At 44.2% G+C, this 20,593-nt stretch overlaps 1 protein-coding gene across 1 annotated transcript in view; it reads left to right on the top strand.

The window, feature by feature from the left end:
- The first annotated feature begins 15,058 nt into the window (after positions 1–15,058).
- The window catches only part of LOC125946844 (uncharacterized), a 111,695-nt gene continuing 106,160 nt past the window's right edge, over positions 15,059–20,593 (top strand). The window contains exon 1 of the transcript XR_007467917.1: positions 15,059–15,142. The gene's annotated coding sequence lies outside the window, so the exon portion shown is untranslated. The remainder of the gene's footprint in view (positions 15,143–20,593) is intronic.

Raw genomic sequence — 20,593 nt, 5'->3', positions numbered from 1 at the left:
AACGATCCGGTGCGCCCCCCCCCCCCCCCCAATTTCCAGAGTACGAAGGGCGCGACGTGCCATCGATGGACGAGGATTTTACCGTGGCTGAGGTCACGCAGGTTCTCGCATCCCTCAACGGCAGATCTGCCCTTGGGCCCGACGGGGTCACCAACAAAATGCTCAAGCATCTCGACGACGACTCAATCGAGTTCCTTACAGATAAGATGAATGAAATCTGGCGCAGCGGCGTCATACTAGAGCTGGAAAGCAGCCTAAAGCAGCCCAAGAGCTGGAAAGCAGCCTACACAGTACACATACACAAGCCAGGTAAGGCGCCGAGCATCGACAATCTAAGGCTCATCTCCCTAACGTCGTCTATCGGGAAGATGTCTGAGCACGTCATGCTTAACGGCCTCACTGGCCACCTCGACTCTAAGAAATGCTATACTCACAACATGATTGGCTTTCGGTACGGGGCTCTCGACTCAGGACGCCATGAGGCTGATCAAGCACCAGATCACTGACTCCACCTCCGCCAACACTAAGGCAATTGTCGGCTTGGATTTAGACAACGCTTTTGACAACATATCGCACGCCTTTATTCTCAAGAGCCTGACAGAGCTTCACGTCGCCAAACGGGCGTACAATTTCGTGCGCTCCCTCCTTTCCTCGAGGTCCACTAGACTCAAGATTGACGAGTTTTTGACGCATGAAATTTAGCTTGGGTCTAAATACAGGTAAAACATCATATCTCTATTGAGAAGAAGAAAACACTTTTAGGATACACACAGACCTATCCTATTTTGTTAAGTGCACTTTGTCGCAATTCTCTAAAGATGCCTTGTGTATTCAATGGCAAGTATTCATGGTTTTTGGCAGTCCTTACTAAACCTTACACATAAAAGTAAGATTCGGGAACCAAATACTAAGCACAATATTAACAAACTAAGGACCTGATTCAGAAATACCAGCTTTGTTAAGAAATGCATTATTTAGGCGATGAATAAATCAAAGACAAACATAAAAATACAACGTAGTCGTCTTGACAAAACCCTTCTTAGAAAAATAGCGTAACATGAAAAGAAGTGTCTTTCTTCAGTAATGACATAAAAACGTGTATCTACTTTCAGAATTACACTTGGCATCAAATATGACTAGATAGTATATAAAAAGAGAGGAATGCACTTGTTCAGCTTCAGGACCACATGGGCTATTTGTAGTTGCTCAGGTAATATTGCACAAGCTAGGGAAACACAAGGGGGGGGGGGGGTTAAAATAACAGGGTATATTTAAGACTCAGCTTATGGTCCTATGAATATGCTTCTACGTTGTCAGGCCCAGATGACGTTATTGTGCTCAAGTTAAGTCATATAGAGAGCATTATTGTGCCGCCTATAAATTCGCATATAAAATACGATAAGCTGAGGCGATGGCTATGCTACTTGTAGCAACAGAAAAAACATTGTTAAAATATTCATTAATTGTTCAGTGATGTCGTCGGATGTATGTAATGGCACAGTTCTCAGTTATTGCCCATTAAATGTCTTCCAACAACTTGTCCAATGACATTTGCGGTGCTGATGAGAAAATCGGTTTTATACTTTAGCACTGAAGGGCAATGCGAAACGATTTCTCTTCTCAAAATCTAGTAAACATAAAAACATCCCAATTATGCTGCAGTAAGGGTTACAATTGATTTTAATAATTTCTAACAAAGTGCAATTTTACTTTTATTACAGTCAGTGTGTGTGGTGAAGAAATAACCCCGGCTCCCGCAGAATGGCCAAGGATCAGTCCATTTGGGCATTGATGTTGTTTTCACATGAATAAAACATAGTTTTACATAATTACACTTTGTACGCTGTCCATGATAGTGAAACAACAGACATAGTGAAGATTCCAGGCACAGAAGACGATGTTGACGAGTTCACAGAGGTGATGAAGAAATGCCGACGTGATGGTGATTAGACATACACAAGAAGTATATAGTAAGCAACCCCACAATAAACTGCATTGCGTCATAGCTTACACCGTTGGGACTGAGTGTCCCAGCTAACTTGAGCAAATATTTTTTTTTATTGTAATGTGTTCCACATGTAAAAATCGCCATCAGGAGCACATGCCTAGTGGCTCAAGCAGGTAGATAACTTGGGCCCATGGGTCGGCCGAATAGGCTAGATAGATAGAAAGATAGACCGATCCATAAATACATAGATAGATATATAGATAGATAGATAGATAGATAGATAGATAGATAGATAGATAGGCCCTGTACGGCTGAAATAGGCAATGAATGCTAATCGCCTTACAGGAAGGGTCCATGACCCCCACCAAAAAGATTTTTAAGCGTTTTAATGTTCCGGCTCCCCCTGGGAGCCTTGTTCTAAATGAGTGAAAACCGGCATAATTGTGGTTTTACGCGTGACATGAATAAGGGATATGGTAATCACAGGCTGAAGAATGCCGTCGTTGCTGTTTAGAGTGTGCGGCGTGGGTGTGATCCCCGAGTGATAAAGACGTCAAGATTTATGCATTTCCTTGCGAGTCGGACGTGCTTCAACCCAATTGATAGTACATGATGTGGATATCCAATGCTTCGCCAGGGCATTTGACAGTGCACATTGCATTATGACGGTCCAATTGCATTAACTTCATTAACCACCGCTGAAGTGGGAATTCGCCGGCATACTTCAAAATTATATTTCACTCGTAGGCCAGTGTTAATGTAATTCTGGCACAAAAGCCGCGGAACTGCAGGGCAGAGCGAAACAAAACCTATCGATTTAAATAAAATTTAACTTGAACCGCTATCTGAATCTGAAGCAGAAATCTGTCCATTAGTTATTGATTGTCACTCTCTTCGCGGAAGGATTCCTACATCGTTTCTTTTTTTCCCTTCCTCCGTGTGGCATTTCAATTCCTATTTGGCATTTGTATTAACCCCTTCGACCTCCTTGCAGGCCATGTTTATGATGCATGCTTTTAGAACAACACATTCGGAAGGTTCAAAAATGTTGTAGCGTGCATTTAGAGCGATTCTTCCTTCATGAACTATCCAGGACTTACCTGAAGATAGGTGCTGGCTTGGTGCACCTGCTGCCTTGCCGAGTAGCTCACGCTTCAAAACGCGCAATTGAATTACGTGTCAGTGCAGGGATGCAACACACTCCCACCTGCATACAAGTATGGTGCTCTATTCATTGGCCCCCAGTCGAAGGTGCACTGCAGGGCCAACGCCAACTAGATCTTTGAGACGAACGACGCGTGTACATGATAACATATCTTTCTACAGTATGGCACTTACCCACAAGAGGCGATTAGCCAAGATAGCCATGGGAAGCACATCTGAAATATATGAGAAGGAGTGAACACATGCAAATGCCGTATAAGAGTTGTTACATTGCGTAGCACTAGAGAGCGAGAGGACCATGCGCTTGCGCTAGTTTCCTTTACGCTAAAGAGGCATAAATTAGATGTGCAAAATTATAGCATTTGATGCACCACTTCACAAACGCTTCTCTACACACGGATTTCACAATGAGCATTTCATATGCTGAACCAGTTGAACGACCAGCCGTTATCGGAAGAAAGCATTCTGCAACATCGACGTGACTCGACATCGCATCAGAAGGCCGTGCAAGTGCTCCTTCGGTTCCTGAAGTACACTGGCCTGTGTGAACGTCTGTAATTGGAACGCCTCCTTTGTTACCTATGCCTGTGTCTTTTTTGTGTATTTTTTTCGCTCTCTCTCTGTCACTCTTTGCACTCTCTCCAACCCCTTCATCCCCCACCCCAGTGAAGGGTACCAAAGGGGAAAGTGATTTCTCGTTAACCTCCCTGCCTTTCCTCTCTCACTTGCTCTCTCTTCTCATCTGCAAATTTATTTCTATCTGTTCTCACTTCTAAATTTATTCGGAGGCTAACCCTATATGTGAAGTACCGATTGTGATGAATATTACTACGTACCTCCTTGTAGAAAAACTGGGTGGTAAGTTTCACGCCCGGCTTTAAGAGGACACGAACAGCTGCTACCGTGTGATATCGTAGTAAACCCGACCTACAAATATTTGTGTGTCGGCCTCATAGGACAACATCGGAAGGAATTTATGCATCCTAATGTTCTTTTGTCAAAGTACAGATTCCATAATTCCAGTAAAGGCGTTAACCATTTCCGACCACAATCGTTTCAGTGCATATCCACGTCCTAAAGGGTACAATACGCCGCGAGCGAAATATATTGTTACGCAGAAAGTGTGGTTGAAATTATATTCACAGGGTATTTAGAGTGCGTCCACTGGCATACAAAGCATACAAAATAAAAACCAATCCACGCGACACCAGAGAGCGTCGTCATCTTCCGAACTGTTCTCAGCTTCGTCTCGAGCAGTGCTTGGTAACCAAATAAACCGCGCCCTGATCTCGAGGGATCTAGCGTCCAATTCACTAATTTTTAATTTTACATTACATAGGTGGTGGTAGTATCTTGCGAATTCTGAGAATTTTCATGTAAACTTTATTTTTTCAAACGCCTGCAAATAGCAGAATTTTTATGCCACATGTGCAAAGCTTGCTCACTGAGAATGAATAATGATGAAACGTAGGGGTTAAATATGTAAATCATTGAGAGAGAAATATCATGATGGCGTGTTCGACGTACACTCGTAAATCAATACGGGCGCGCGAGTTTCATTCTCATTCATACGTCTTTTTTGTCTTGTATCTGCTGTCACGGCAGAATACGCTTGCGATGCAATGTAACGCTTAATTCTAGGACCCAGTAGTAGCTTCTGAAAAGATGGGCTCGTTGCGTATAAGTTTGTGTGTGCCCACTGATGAATACGGTACATTCTTGAAGTAAGTACAGCACATCTCATCGATTCGATGTTGTAATAAACCATGCATACAGGTGCGACCGTCATTCGATTCCACGAATGCCAACGGTGGTGGTGGTGGTAAAATTTATTTAGGTCCTGAAGAATCTTCACCCCGTTTTTATAGGGGCAAGACTGCGGGCCGCTCCCACGTTGGGACGGGAAGGCCAAGCCTCACCGCCGCATCGTGGGCTTTCTGGACAGCCCGGAGTTGATTCGCTCACAACAATATACCTTCCGCCTAGTTGTACCGTAGTTTGGAGGGCTAAATGTCGCTCAATAAACCCTCTCCTGCCACAGCCACACCGCATTTGTTGGATGTGCAGATGATTGGCACGTCCCCTATCTGCAAATATTGCATACTTAGCAACCTTTCTCTTAGCGACATGAACATGGTGAACAAAAAATGAACTAAAATGAGCGGGTGCCTTCAAAATCAGCCCATGCGTAATTCATGTCACTCTACACAAGCTAAGTCGATTCCAAATGTTGACAGTGATAAACCTCGCCACACCAGCTAAAAATATTCTCAAGCTTCCTGTATTACCGATGATTTCTCAAGGCTCCACTTCGGAATATGAAGTAGATGCGCTGGAGCAGTGTGCCGAGAGTCGGCGCAGGACATCTAATTGAAAAGAAAAACAGTTCAACGCTTCTATTTCCCTACAAGACAGCACGAAGCATGTATGAAAACCAAGTGTGCACCTTAGGAACATCGCAGCTTTCCAAATTAATTTATCTTTTTATTCCTCATTGTCATTATAAGGAGCGAGTTGAGGCGCTGATTTAAATCCTTCAGCAGCATACGAACTAAGCGGTAATAACGTAACATGGTTTTTTATTAGCTGTGCGCATTTCTTTCCTGAAAATTTTGAGAAGTACAAATTGTCGTTGCGCTTTGGTCACCATCAAATGGTTGATATGAGCAAGTTTTAGTTAAGGCTTTCTCACAGATCTTAGGTGACTAAAGCAATAGGGCCGACTTCTTAAATATTCAGATGAGGGTGCAATATGTTCCTTAAAGAAGCGCCTGTCAACGGTACGTGAGAAAATATTTTACAATAAATGAATGTGCGGTAAGAAAACTGAGGCGGAAAAAGAGTGCATACGACGTAAAAGTCACGTTTCTCATCTTTTGTTATCTTGTTATTAAGGGCAATGGTAAAGTGACGCAAGCCAGTGCGTAGAGCGCCCGGTTTCCGTTCTTTCTTTTTTTTATTAGCATTTTTTTACCCTTCCTATGAAAAGCAGCTTATAGTTTAATGCCGGTGTGCAACTTGGTGAGACGCAAAAGACGTGCTGATTATTTCTCGTGTCACTGCCACGGCTGCGCCGGTAGCGATGTGTCTGCGCCGGTAGTGACGGTGCCAGAGTGACTAAATGCGAGGCGGCCATATTGACATAAAATGTGCTCTTTTTCCTCAAATAGTTTCTCTCTCAGACAGTCTGAACCCAAAATATTTCGTCTCGCATCTCTAGCGAGGCTGTCGCGACACTTGGGCGGCGATGGTATCGCCACTGAAGAGCGCAACAACAACCCATATTAAGCAACACGCCGTCTTCCGCCAAAGCATCTGCTGCATCAACGCGGAGCGCCACCATGAACCATACCGAGAAAACAAATAAAGTTGCAAGACCACCCTCACCAACCGCTGATGCAACGACGACTGATGATCGCCAGGTTATAAAATGTTGCGGTCACTGATGGATGCTATGAGTGTTCTACTGAGGGACATGGAAATCCTGTCGGCGCAGGGCGCGCTGTAGGTGCTGGACACTCTGGGTCCAGTGCTTGCGGCTCTAGTGTAAAGCAATGGCCTGCCAGATGCCATTGTTTCGAGAGGAGGTTCAGAATGCATCTGTCTTTCAATGGAACGCCAGAGGATTTAAGTCGCACATGTCCGACTTTCGACAGTTTGTATTCGTCAATCAGTTTCCCATTATTGTCATTTGTGAGCCAAATTTCTTACTTTCCATCAGCCTGTCCTGGTATGAGTGCATTACGTCCTCCACCCCCAGGCAATGCAGCAGGACAATTGTTTTCATACGCCATGATTGACATATGTTCATTAACCAGTGTCACCTGACAATGAAAACCAGTGCGTGTGTTTGAATGTAAAAGAGAGCGAGGTCACTTTCAGCCTACTTATCACCATCAAGTCGTCTAAACTGCGAACGCTCACAGGAAATTTTGACGACCACACAGCCGTGAGTGATCACTGGGGATTTCATTGCCCAGTAAGCTGCAAGATTAACCCGAGGGGCAGAAGATTGGTGTCCATTTCCTCTGAACGAGAACTTTGTTCATTGATTGAAGCACTACCTATCTGCGAGGAACAGCGTATAGTATCTGCCTGGGCCTTAGCTTTGTGTCTGCGCTCCTTTATTAGAATGGTTCCATGGATTCCTCGCTGCAATGACAAATTCGTTATTACAAAACCTTACGTTTCGATTAAGCTCAATGTGATATGTTCCCGTATTGTCCCCCTGCAGTCGGGCCTCGGCTTTGGGAAGTGAGTTTTGTGAAGCAACTTGATCACCGAAAGACTGCAGTCTTCCCGGCTCCCCATCTTAGCACTGTGGCCGAGTCTTTGTTACGGAAGTTCTACAAAGAAGAACATAACGGAGCTTGTTTGCTCTGCTGGCGTTGACGCGATCAGCATGTGGTACAAAGTCCACGTGCTGCCATGTGTTCACCGAATGTGTAACAGCCTAAAGCGGGTGGGTGTTTGAAGTGTTTTCTAAGCCATGCAGGAAGAGGCGCCTCAGCAGGTACATATCCAAACGAGCCAGCATATTTTGAATGTGGAACTTTTCCACAATCCCAAATTATGACTTTAAAATTCATCCACTGAGAGGAGAGCATAAACTCTATTGTTTGCTGTTCCTGTTCTTGTGTGATAGCAAATTTTCAAGCATATATAGATTTAATTTGTGCAGACATTGTTTTGTCATCTTTCGAATATTATGATCAATGAATCTATAAAACATTAATACGACTGCAGTGACGAGAATACTAATGTTTATAAAACTTAAGAAAGTATTGAAATAGTAAAAATGATATTCATATATATTCTTGTGTGCGGAGAGACATAAACAAAGAAGCTAATTACCATGTATTTGAGAGATTAGTGCAGCCAGATCAAGATGGAAACAAGCCTCTACAAACCCAGATTTACATATTAATCTTCATTTGCGCTATTTCTCTTACTTAAGCGTCTGCTGTATCGCAACACAAAGCCGACGGCAAAAGCGCCGTCCCCATGCCGTTAGATATCTGTGGCAAGCATAGTTTTGTAGGGCTTGAGCCTCGCGACGGGGATGATATCACTGCTGGTCGAAGCGGAGGACGTTGCGAGGCTGGCTGGAACGATTTCGTAGGTGACTCCATTGACATGGCAAACCACGTGATATGGGCCTTTGTAACAAGACAGGAGTTTCTCACAAGGGCACATTCGACGGGAAGGCGACCAAAGCAGTACTAGGGCACTAGGCCAAAAGTGCACTTCGCTGTGACAGAGGTCGTAGCGACGCCTCAGGCTCTCTTGTGGCACTGATAAGCGAGCGCGTGCAAGCTGTGGGGCGTGCTCACCGTGAGCGATGGTATCACGTGCACATGCAGTTGTCGAGGTCGCAATCGATGGTAACAAGGTCTATACCGCTAGCGTGGGTTCATGGCCATACAAGAGGTAGAACGGGGAATAGCCGACATTGTCAAGGCGAAAAGAATTATAGGCAAAGGTAATGTAAGGTAGAGCGTGGTACCAATTATGGTGATTGGCTGAAACGTATTTCGCCTGCTTATTTATAAGATTCTGGTTCAATGTCTCGGTCCCACAGTTGGTTTGTGGATGATAGTAGATGGTAAGGTGATGCTGGACAGAGCAGACGTCCGTGATGTCAGCAATGATTTTGTACAAGACGGTACAGCCTCGGTTCGTGAACACTTGACATGGACATCCATATATCAAGATCACGTGGTCTAGCAGAAAATCTGCTGCATCCGTTGCGCAGCTGGTTATAAGAGCGCGCGTAAGGCGTATCTGGTTGCGAATTAACAGCGACCGTAACCCACTCGTTCCCCGATCTAGATACCTGATAAGGGCCTCGGAGGTCCAAGTCGACACGAACGAATTGCTCTAAAGGTATTTCAAGTTCCTGCAAGAAGCCAGCGGCAAGCAGGGATGGTTTCTTGCGGTGATAACATGGTGCACAAGCTTCGACTTAACGTCGCACAGAACCTGCAAAACTGGGCCTGAACAAGCGGCGGCCTACTCTGTCAAAAGTTCAAAAATCTCCGAGATGTCCAGTGATGGGCGCGTCGTGAAGTTCCTTTGGAACGGTCGAACAGAGATGCTTTGGGATGCCAAGAAGGAGATCGGGCCTTCTGCATGAACAGTACCACGGTACAGAGTACCATCCCGGAGAACAAAGAGGCGTAAGGAAGCGTCGTCGAGCGCGGGTTGAAAACAATCGATGAGCTGAGTCCTTTGAGTGATGCATCACGACATTGCTCGTCAGCCATGCGGAGAATCTGTGACACGGAGAAAACTAAAGGGGTATTCTCGATGTGAAGGATGTAATAACTGTCGACGGGGTAAGGCTGCAATGGGTCCGCTTCTTCGTGCAGGGGTCCGGACTTCTGAATCACAGTATGAAAACTCTGGGAACCTCAAATGCCAACGATCAAGCCAGCCCGTGGGATCGTTGAGGGAGGAAAGCCAGCAAATAGTGTGATGGTCTGTTACTACGGAAATGGCACGGCGGTAAAGGTAAGGACGGAACATGGCAACCTCCCAGACAACAAGACATTCTCGTTCAGTAATGTACTAGTTGCGCTCTGATGATGAGAGAATGCAGCTGGCATGAGTGATGACGTGATCGTGGCCACGCTGACGCTGGGCTAGGACAGCGCCTACACCATCACTCCTGGCGTCCGTACGCCAGTAGTGATGCCAGTAGTGTAGGGACAGTAGTAGTCAATGTAGCCAGTAGTAGTAGGGACATTAGGGTCGAAGTGGGTGAGGATCGGTGATGAGGTGAAGTGCGTGATAAGTGGAGAGAAGGCAGCCGATTGTGGATGCTCCCCATGAGAATGGCACGGTTTTATTCATAAGGTCGGTGAGAAGCCGAGCTATAGTCCCAAAATCTTGGACAAAACGGTGGAGGTAAGAACATATTCCAACGAAATTGCGAATTTCTAGAGGCTGACTTCAGAACCGGAAAGTTTTGAACGGCACAAAGTTCGTCTGAGTCGGGTTTTGCCCTAGAAGCGTCGACAGGATGGCCCAATGTCATTATGTGGCGGCGGCCGCAACGATATTTCGATGAGTTTAGCTGCAGCCTCGGCTTACAAAAATTCAGAGCCCTTCTTTTGTCGAGAAAAAGGGGTGGGGGGGGGAAGCAAAGCTTGTGCCATGACGACATTGTCGTGGACGCTCCGCTTCGTTTGCCCTAAACTCAGGGTTGGCGGCCCTTCGCTGACGTTTGGCCTGTAAATCGCACTCCCGCATCTCGGGATCGGCGGCCCTTCGGTGGCATTTAGCCTGGGCTTTGGTAGCGCTCACGCTAGAATCGGACGACAAACTTCGCTTAACCCCGTTTTATCGACAGGAGAAGGGCTGGTGACTTTGTCTCTTTAGGTCCCACGTGTGGCAAGGGTAGCTCAAGGGCGCGTTACAGTTCCCCGAGCCACATGTGCCTTCGAGCTCGGACGCTTTCTGCACAATCATCAGGATCGGCCCACTTTTCCGAGCGACACCACCACCACCACAGCCGACACTTGTCAGCCCGTAAAGCTTCGCTTAAAAAATGTCAAATATGGTTGTGAGACGTTCAAAGTGACCGTCAAATGTTCGAGAAAAGACAATACCGTCATCTAGTCAGCACAGACATGTGAACAATTAGAAACTCTGAGGCAACGAGTCCATCATACGCTCAAAAGTGGTTGGCGCGTTACTTATTCCAAAGGGCATAAGTTTGAACTGGAAAGGCACTCGAACTTAAGGCACTCGAACCCACGACCTTTGGTCGGAGTCAAACCCTCGGTGTTTAATGGGAGTTGAACCCACCGCATTTGGTGGTAATTAGGGCAAAGGTAATGAAGGAACAGGTAATTAGGATAAAGATAATTAAGGCATTTGAACCCACTACTTTTGTTGAGAGTCAAACGCACGACCATACGTGGGAGTCGACAAACCACCTTTGGTGTTGAGGCGAAATGATCTCAGGCGCAGTTAACAAAGATAGCGTTAAGGCACTTGAACCAACCCCCTTTTTTGGGAGCATAACCCTGCACTTTTGGTGTTAATGAACGCGAATGTAATTAAGAAACACCTAATTAAGATAGAGTTAATTAGGGTACTCTAACCCAAGACCTTAGGTGGCAGTGGAACCGTCTACCTTGAGAAGAATTGAGAGGAATGACTAAGCGAAGTACTCTAAACGAATTAAAAGGGATGACAAAGCGAATAAAAAGAATTAAGTAGGCGAATTAGGAAGATAAGTAAGCAAAATACTGGGTTTGACTAAGCGAAATAATTGGGATGTGTACGTCATGTGGAGGTCTTTATTGCTTTGGAACTTGGGCTTTCACCTCCAAGTCCTCATAGGATTACATAAGAGACCCTGGGAGCTTTTCACCCCATAGTGCAAGAAAAAGCACGTGCTAACACTGCATTAGGAAAACCCATAGTCTTGCTGCATGCATGGTTCATTTGTTATAGATAAAATAAATATCTGACCCCGTAGCTATCGCGAACTGGCTGCTTCGGACAATCGGGTAGTCCACCGCCAGTTGCCGAAGCACACCACCGCTATGTCCGCTGGTATAGCCCGCAAGTAAATGGGAATTGTGCCAAGAGCGCCAGTTAATCCCCTGGTGCCTGGTAAGCAATGCTTATCAGAAAATAAAAATTAAAATTAAGCCTCCTGTTGTAACGGTTTTGCTGATGCACATGGGGCGGGTGGGTGGAGAGAGGAAGGTTGCGCCGCTTGTCGTCGTGTATGCGCTCGACGAGCTCGCGATTCATTCGAGAAACTCAATAGGAAAAAACACGAGTTGCGTTTGCTGTTGTAGTCTGTTTTCTTTGAACAGCTCTCAATCTTTAGTCTCTTTCTTGCAGTGACAATTTCCAATTATGTGTTTGTTTACGTAATAATTAGTTTCCAGCAGCGCAACCACGCTTCCTAAAATATTACCCTAATATTCCGTTCAAGATACGAGAAACATCACGCCATAGTTTGCGACTATTTCGTTTCGGTATGATATTATTGAGCAGAAAAATGGGCTTTATTTCGCATTTTGATTATCAAATTCAGCACCAGAAAGAGACAATAGACAATACAATACTACAGAGCTGAGTTTCTCGTACTTACAGCGCTTACAACTCATTTTCTGGACGCATCAGTGCATAGCAAAAGTTCTTACATTTTTTTCTGAGTACCGAAAGTCGTTTTGTTTTGTTTTGCACGTGACAATTCTACAAAAGCGAATCGTTTGTCGCAACATTTATTTGGGATTTACTGTGAAAAAGATTATTAGTGAAGACGACCAGCTGAAAGGGTGAAGAGGGCACATTTCGCATATCCAGACACAGACGAGGCCGAAATTCAGAGGAGTGGAGTTTTCAGTGCTGGGGCTTTGTCCTGAAAACAAATTGAGGTAATAAAGTATATGCTTACACACAACACAATTGCAGAAACAGTTTTTACACCTGTTTCCGCAAAACAATCCATCAGGATCGTGATAGCCAAATCTCATTATACTTTGTAGTGACACTTATGTTAAAAATATGGCACAAACGTTCTTAACAGCTATAATGGTATTCTCAGCAGCTGTAAAAGACGCTGACCTATTCCTGACAGATAAATTATCCTAATCAATGAATTTGTCATTCACTTGTGACAAATGTGATTCACTTGTGAATAAGGTACTGAAGGATCGGTAGGCAGAATCTTATATTTACTCTCTGTATTCTTCGTTCTGCCTAATGAACAATAGAGGAAGCTAGCTTCCAAAAGTTGAAAGCCAATGGTCGACTGTCTGACCATTTCATCATCTAGAAGAATATGTGTTGCACAGGGGGAACAAACTTTGCGGGAACATCGGATCGCGTGGCTCGCTATAAGCAACGACGTAAGCACCTTAGTACGCATTGCGTGGTAGCGCCGTAAAGGTATATTCGTTCATCCTGAGCAAAATCCGCTGGGCCTCTAAGTTTTCAGTTAACAATCACGAAAATCGCACAGCGCAGATGACTATCCGATAAAGACGAACAGACAAGCCAGTCGTTCTTTTCTGTGTTTTTTTTTTGTTTTTTTGTTCTTGTTTTTTTTTAGCGTCAGACCAAAGATTTCACTTCAGAAAGTAAAATGTGCTCGGTGCCATAGCAGACAAGCCGGAAAATACAGCGCTTGCAGTCTATTTTGTACCCGCGCCGTGCTGCTTCAAATGGTTTCCGCATATCACCAGGTTCCAGCCAGCTTGCAAGACTTAACCAAGAACAGGAAAGTACAGTGTCCTTTAAGCTAATAACCTCGTCCGCAGAGCTTGCAGTCAACTATCTTCAGTAATGAAAAAATTATCAGTTTTTTTTCCTGTATCAAAATAACAGAAGTCGCCTAGATATAGCGAAGCGTGATTTGCGTCGTACTCACTTGCACAAAGCTAGCACAACTGAACACTTGGCTAGCACAATGGCCTTCCTAGCAGGGCGGCAGGGTGGCTCCTTTCGTTCTTGATTGGCGCCATCCAGGCGAAGAATGCGGCTGTTTTGTGTGACAACCCGGCTTTTGTGGGTCACTATGCAATACCTGTACTGAAATGTTTTATTACATAAATGTCATACGTAAGTGAGGATTGAATATAAAGCATCGAGAATATTTGATGCCGATCGCATGAAGTAATTAAAGTGTGGGCGGTTATTGTTTTATCCTGCCTTAAATGCAGACGTTCAGTATGTTACCGAAATTGATGGCGAAAAACATGCATCCTTAGAGCTACGAAGATTGCAACATGTCTGATCTAATATAATACGCAGTGCGATGAGCGCACAAATTGTATCCTAAAACAGCTTCTATGCCATGTTCTCTGAAAAAAGAGATGAGAATGACATACAGACATTGCTTTAGAGTGGATCTAGATAACACCTGCTTTTTAATATATCATATCATGGTTAATATGCGGGGCCCAACATTGGGTGAGTTATCACTTAGTATCAGGGATGTTTTGTTTTAGTTGCGAATCACCTTATGCGCCCAGGCTGTCGGCGTCTTCTGTCGTAATCGTCGTTGTCAGTCGTAGTCACGGTAAAGCAAGCGGCCTGCGCTCGCGCTCGGCACGCGCTCAGTGCCACTGCTACCATGTTTGTCGCCCTCGTCTTCCACAGCTGGCTGTGTTGCCGCTCATCATTCCAGCGTTGAATTTCACTTCTCTTCTGTTCTGTCGTCGTAACGGGGAGGCCGCGTTTACAGGGTTATGAGTCATTGCTTAAGGCATTACGAGCCCATCAGTAGTGCATCACTGCATGCTTAGCACCTGCCCAGTGGAGCCGCATTTCGCTCAATAGGTCATTTCGCACTTGCGCCTCAAATTTTATTCACCGCTGAAACCGTGCCTACGACTTAACTCGTGCTAACGGTAATAACTAATAAAAACTAAAACAGTACGAAAGGCGTCTAAATTGGCTAAATTGCTTAGGGAGTTCAATATTTCTTGGATACATCCGTATACGGACGCTACGTGGTTTCCTCAGTTTCTTCAAGATGTTGCTTGCTACTGAGATGAGCACCTGTTCTGGATAGCCTTCCTATTTTAGAAAAGCTGCTTGTTCGGGCAGATTGGTCTCTGCAGCATGACCACACGACTTTCTAACTGCATTTGTGAAACATATCGGTTAACCGTACGACGCTTAACCAAGTTGGGATGTGAAATACACTAACGCGTATTTGCGTGAACATGGAAGTTTTCTTAGGCGTCTTTCTTTATCTCAGCTGTAGGACTGCTTATCCTTTTTCCCCTAATATTTCATATGTATGCCATTTGATCAGAAGTCATCAAGTGGACCGCTTTGCAGCGCAAAAATTATTAACAAAAACCTCGTTTCTCCTTCAAATATAACTAAGTAATAAGCAATGAAGGGAACCTAACACTATAGGCAGAACACTCAAAATTAACCTGCAGTTTTTCCTTCACATTGTTTTTCAGCTTGTTCTCCTTGCGCTGGTTATACAGTCAGAAGGTCGTGCGCAGGCCAGAACTCTGGTTTTCACTACTACAGGCCATTTAGGTTTTGCTTTAAAAGTGACAGCAAACACTGTGGAAATGATGCAAATGTTTTTTTTTTTCAAGTTGTGAGCGATTCTCTAGAACATGCAATGGTAAGTATACCATCGTACGTTTGGTAAGAATGGCTTCGTACGCATAATTTTACTATAAGGACCTACAAATCCACTGAATATAATTGCGGCACACATATAGCTGAAACCACGATAAAGAAAAACGTTTCCGCCTTCCACTTTAACTTGATGTCCCAGTTTTTAGACTAGACTGGTTTAACATAGTGCGGGGTAGTTAAGACTTGCATGTTAACCGCATAATACCCAATCCTTCGGTTGAGCCGCATTTACTCTTACGGAGATATAACGTTAGTTGCGCAGAAGGCATTGGCGCCTGTTTCATTTGGTTAACAAGTTAGTGGTGCAACCTCTACATTCAAAGCGTCGTTGGTTACAGGCATACTTCTAGCCTCGCGGGGCTTTTCGTCACACAATGAGCACGCACTTCGTGGAACCTGCGCATGGGTGACAGAAACTAATCATGATTTGGAAATGACTGTACAAGTTAAAATGAAAAACCTTATTTCCCCCAGTCTTCCGTGCCGGTCACACACTTTCCCGCGAAGCTACTGCAGTTATTATGTTTTATACCTTCTTCTTTGCTTTCATATTTCGATCATATTATGGCCCAAGTGATAGCAAGGAATAAACGCGAGCGAATAAGAACAAATAGGAATATAAATCTAATGATGTTAACCTTTATTTGTAATCAGCAGAAGAGGAGATATCTGAACTTTTTGAATGCTTTATGTTCGAGGATATTGGACAACAGATCTTGCAGTGTACAGGGGGCCTCCCTGGGCCTCCCTGGGAGGCAGGCCCCCTCCACCCGGTGCCGTCGTCGTCCTCGTCTTCGGGTGTGTCAGTTATACCAGGTCGCAAGGGAGGCATCACAAGACAGCCATCACTGCAGGATGCCTGTTACCCGAAGCCACCACCGCACCAGGGGAGCAGTTACAGCACTTCGGCATTTTCTAGTGTTCAGCAGCAAGCAGCACCAACACCTCCTGGTTCCAGCGGCAGTGGCGGTGGCAAGTTCCGATTCCTGATACCCTGCATAGGGCAGGGTTTGGAGTTCAAGCAAGCGTCAGCGGCCAACAAGGCCATTTACTAGAACCACCCATTACCATGGCCCCCAATTTCCGAGAACCCCCTTGCTGTCCCTACCGGTGCTGTCGCCGTTAAGCGCAGCATCCACGCAGGTTTGAAGGTGCGCCTTCAGAGTCAGTGCGGTGCCCAAGGCATGGTGGCCACCGCAACGAAGGGGAGCCGATGGCCCTAGCACCCGTGCTGCTCCATAGGTTCCGGTCTGCATTCTCGGACAATGTGTGGTCACCCTCTTTTTCCGACAACAGTCGGCAAGAACTGCGACCAGCGCGCAACAGCCAGTGCCGCCCGCCAGAGAAGCTGGTTGCACGCTGGACGGTTCACCAACTACTACTTCACACGCTGAGCAAGTTGCCTCCATGTTAAGTGGCGTGTTGGCAAGACATGCTGGAAACTTGCAGCGTCACCGAGTGAAAAAAAAGAAGAGATGCACTTGGGCTCGGGCTCTCGGACAGCGAGCGGTGGGGCGAGTGAAGACGAGGAAGAATAAAATAGAACAACCTGCCCCGTGAACGGGTGATGTGCCTCTCTCTCCTTGATTCCTTTACAATACCATTTATTTGCGCACGCAAAAAATGTGACAAGGAGCAGAAGGATTTGGTGTCAGGCATAGTGCCAGACATAGTACTCACGCGGCTAAATTTAATTATTCCCTTTGAACTTACAAAGGATGCCGCTAACTACGCCGCATGTACAGAGCTGTTCCTGCGAAAGCACCCAAGCTGCATTAAAAGGGTACGCCAGTTGGTACGCTAATATTTATATGCCTTCACACATCCAGAGCAAATCTGTAGCATAACAGAAAAAAGGAAGCATTGGGGGTTGTCGTAGCAATTACGTATTTTGGACCTGACATGCAAGGACTAAGTCAAACTATTCATTGACCAACAGGCACTTACACATTTATTAGTGGTTATCAACCGAATGGCGAGTTTTTCACTGGATGAGAAAAATGTCAACAATAAATATCTAAGGCAAAATAGAGGGTGACAACATTTTCATGGTGGGATTGAATTGGTCTGTTTACTGTAACATGGTCCTTTATTTTTGTAATGATATTGTCATATCAATATCATTGTTTTGTCATGTTTATCGACGGCGCAAATGAAACCAGGAGGGAAATATTATTGTTGATGTGATCATTGTTCCCTATTTTTGCGTGCAACTTTCCGTAAAATATTCCTAACCAGCAGAAACTGTTATGCCGAAATACAGGTAAAACAACATCATATCTCTATTGAGAAGAAGAAAATCCTTTTAGGATACATATAGACTCATACTATTTTATTAAGTACACTTGCACTCATTTTATCGCAGTTCTTTAAAGATGCCTTGTATATTCAATGGCACGCATTCATAATTCACGGCATTCTTTACTAAACCTCACACATAAAAGTAAGATTTGGGAAGCAAGTACTAAGCATAATAAAATACTAAGGACCTGACTCACAAATACCAGCTTTGGTAAGCGATGCATTAATTTTGCCGATGAATAGATCAAAGACAAAAATAAAACTACAACCTGGTCGTCTTGCGAACACCCTTCTTAGCAAAATAGCGTAACATGAAAAGAAGTGTCTTTCTTGAGTAAACCATAAAAAGGTGTATCTACATTCAGAAATACGCTGGGCATCAAATGGTTAAAACATGGCTAGGTAATACAGGGTGTTTCAGCGAACACTTTCAAAATTTTTTAGTGGTTGCCTGCGGCTGATAGCACAATTCTAGTTCATGAGCTGGTCTACTCGAAGAGGTGGACATTACTTCCACAACAAATTGAAATGCATAATTGAATAATTAACAGAAATTCACTAATTAAGTTTTTAACTAATTACCTGATGGTCCATATTGCAATTTACAAATTGTAGCCGCGGAGTTCGCAAGGCGGATCCACTTGGAACGAATGCTCGGGATGACACCAGTTTCGAGTAACCAATTCCAGAACTTTGCAGAGAAATGCAGTGGCATTCCAGTTGGGTTCTAAACGAAACGTCTCTTTTTGCATTGAAGCACAAAATTAACTGGAACGCCAATACATGTCTCCACAAACTTCGGGAATTATTATCTCGAAACTTGTGTCATCCTGAGAATTATTTCTAAGTGGATCTGCCTTGCGAACTCCACGGCTACAATTTGTAAATTACAATATGGGCCATCACGTAATTAGGCAAAAACATAATTAGTATTTTTTGTTAATTATTTGATTATGCATTTCAATTTTTGTGCAAGTAATGTCCGCCTCTTCGAGTAGACCAGCTCATTAACTAGAATTGGGCTATCTGCCACAGGCAATCTTAAATAAATTTCGAAAGTGTTCGGTGAAACACCCTGTAATTAAAAAGAGAGGAATGCACTTCTTAAGCTTCGGGAACACATGGGCTGTTTGTAGCATCTCAGGTAATATTGCACAAGATAGGGAAGCACCAAATAAAATAACAAGGTATTTTGAAGACTCAGCATATCGTCAAATGAACATACTTGTGCGTTGTCTGGCCCAGATGAAGTTATTGTGATCAAGTTAAGTAATATAGAGAGCATTAATTTGCTGCCAATAAATTCGCATATAAAATACCACAAGCTGAGGCGATGGGTATGCTACTTGTAGCAGCACAAAAACCTCGGTAAAATATTAAATAATTGTTCAGTGATGTAGTCAGATGTATGTAATGACACCATTATCAGCTAGTGCCCATTACATGTCTTCCAACAACTTGTCCAATGATGACATGTACGGTGCTGATGAGAAAATCAGTTTTATATTTTCACACTAAAGAGCAATGTTAAACGATTTCTCCTCTTAAAGTCTAGTAAACATAAAAAACATTCTATTACGGTGCAGTAAAAGTTATAATTGAGTTTAATAACTTCTAACAAAGTGCAACTTTACTTTCATTACAGTCAGTGTGTGCAGTGAAGAAATAACAACCCCGGCTCCGGCAAAATTGCCACAGATCAGTTCATTTGGGCGCTGATGTTGTTTTCACATGAATAAAGCATAGTTTTATATGATTACACTTTGCACGCTGTCCATGATAGTCGAACAACAGACATTGCGAAGGATACAGGCACAGAAGATGATGATGACGAGCTCACAGAGGCGATGAAGAAATGCCCACGTATGATGATGATAATACATACACATGAGGATGAAGTATATAGTAAGCAACCCCACAATAAACTGCATTGCTTCATAGCTTACACCGTTGGAACCGAGTTTCCCAGCTAACATGAGCCAATATTTTGTTTTATTGTAAGGTTTTCCGCATGTAAAAATCGCGATCAGGAGCACATGCCTAGTGGGTCAAGCAGGTAGATAACTTGGGCCCTTGCGTCGGCCGAAGAGGCTATATAAGTCAATAGATAGATAGATAGATAGATAGATAGATAGATAGATAGATAGATAGATAGATAGATAGGCCCAGTACAGGTAAAAGTAGGCAATGAATGATAATCGTCTTACACGAAGGGTCCAAGACCACGACCAAAACGTTTTTAAGCGTTGTAATATTCCGGCTCCCCCCCCCCCCCCTGGGAGCCTTGATCTAAATGAATGAAAACCGGCATAATTGTGGTTTTTCGCGTGACATGAATGAGGGATATTATATTCACAGGCGGAAGAATGCCGTCGTTGCTATTAGGGTGTGCGGAGTCGGTATGATTCCTGACTCTTTATAAAGACGTCAATATTTATGCATTTTCTTGTGTGTCGGACGTGCTTCACCCCAATTGATAGTACATGATGTAGATATTCAATGCTTCGCCAGGGTATTTCTTCTTCTTCTTTCTGGGGTTTACGTGCCAAAACCACTTCTGATTATGAGGAACGCCGTAGTGTAGGGCTCCGAATTAATTTTAACCACCTGCGGTTCTTTAATGTTGTGCACTACAACGCATTCGCCAGGGTACTTGACGATGCACATTGCATTATGGCGGTGCAATTGCATTAATGTTATGAACCACCTCTGAAGAAGAAATTCGCCGCCATATTTGAAAATTATATTTCACTCCTAGGCCAGTGTTAAAGGGCCCCTAAAATACTTAGGGGTCCGAATTTAGTTGGGGCATTGCACTTGTGCACGAGTTTACAACGGACACGTAGCCGCGATAATTTTTCGAAATGGCGCCGTAATAGCAGAGTTACAAGCGGTTTATGATCGAAACACGACCCTGGCTCGTTTCGCTCTTTCCTTCGCTACTTCGCCGAGTGCTACTCCATATGTCACGTGACATACGTCATCGCCAACGCGTTGCTTCCACTTCCACGCTAGCGGCAAATATATCGATGGCGAACCGGC

This window comes from Dermacentor silvarum, chromosome 7 (genome assembly GCF_013339745.2).
Source record: "Dermacentor silvarum isolate Dsil-2018 chromosome 7, BIME_Dsil_1.4, whole genome shotgun sequence".
Taxonomy (NCBI): domain Eukaryota; kingdom Metazoa; phylum Arthropoda; class Arachnida; order Ixodida; family Ixodidae; genus Dermacentor; species Dermacentor silvarum.
This window is presented reverse-complemented; position numbering and strand designations above follow the sequence as displayed.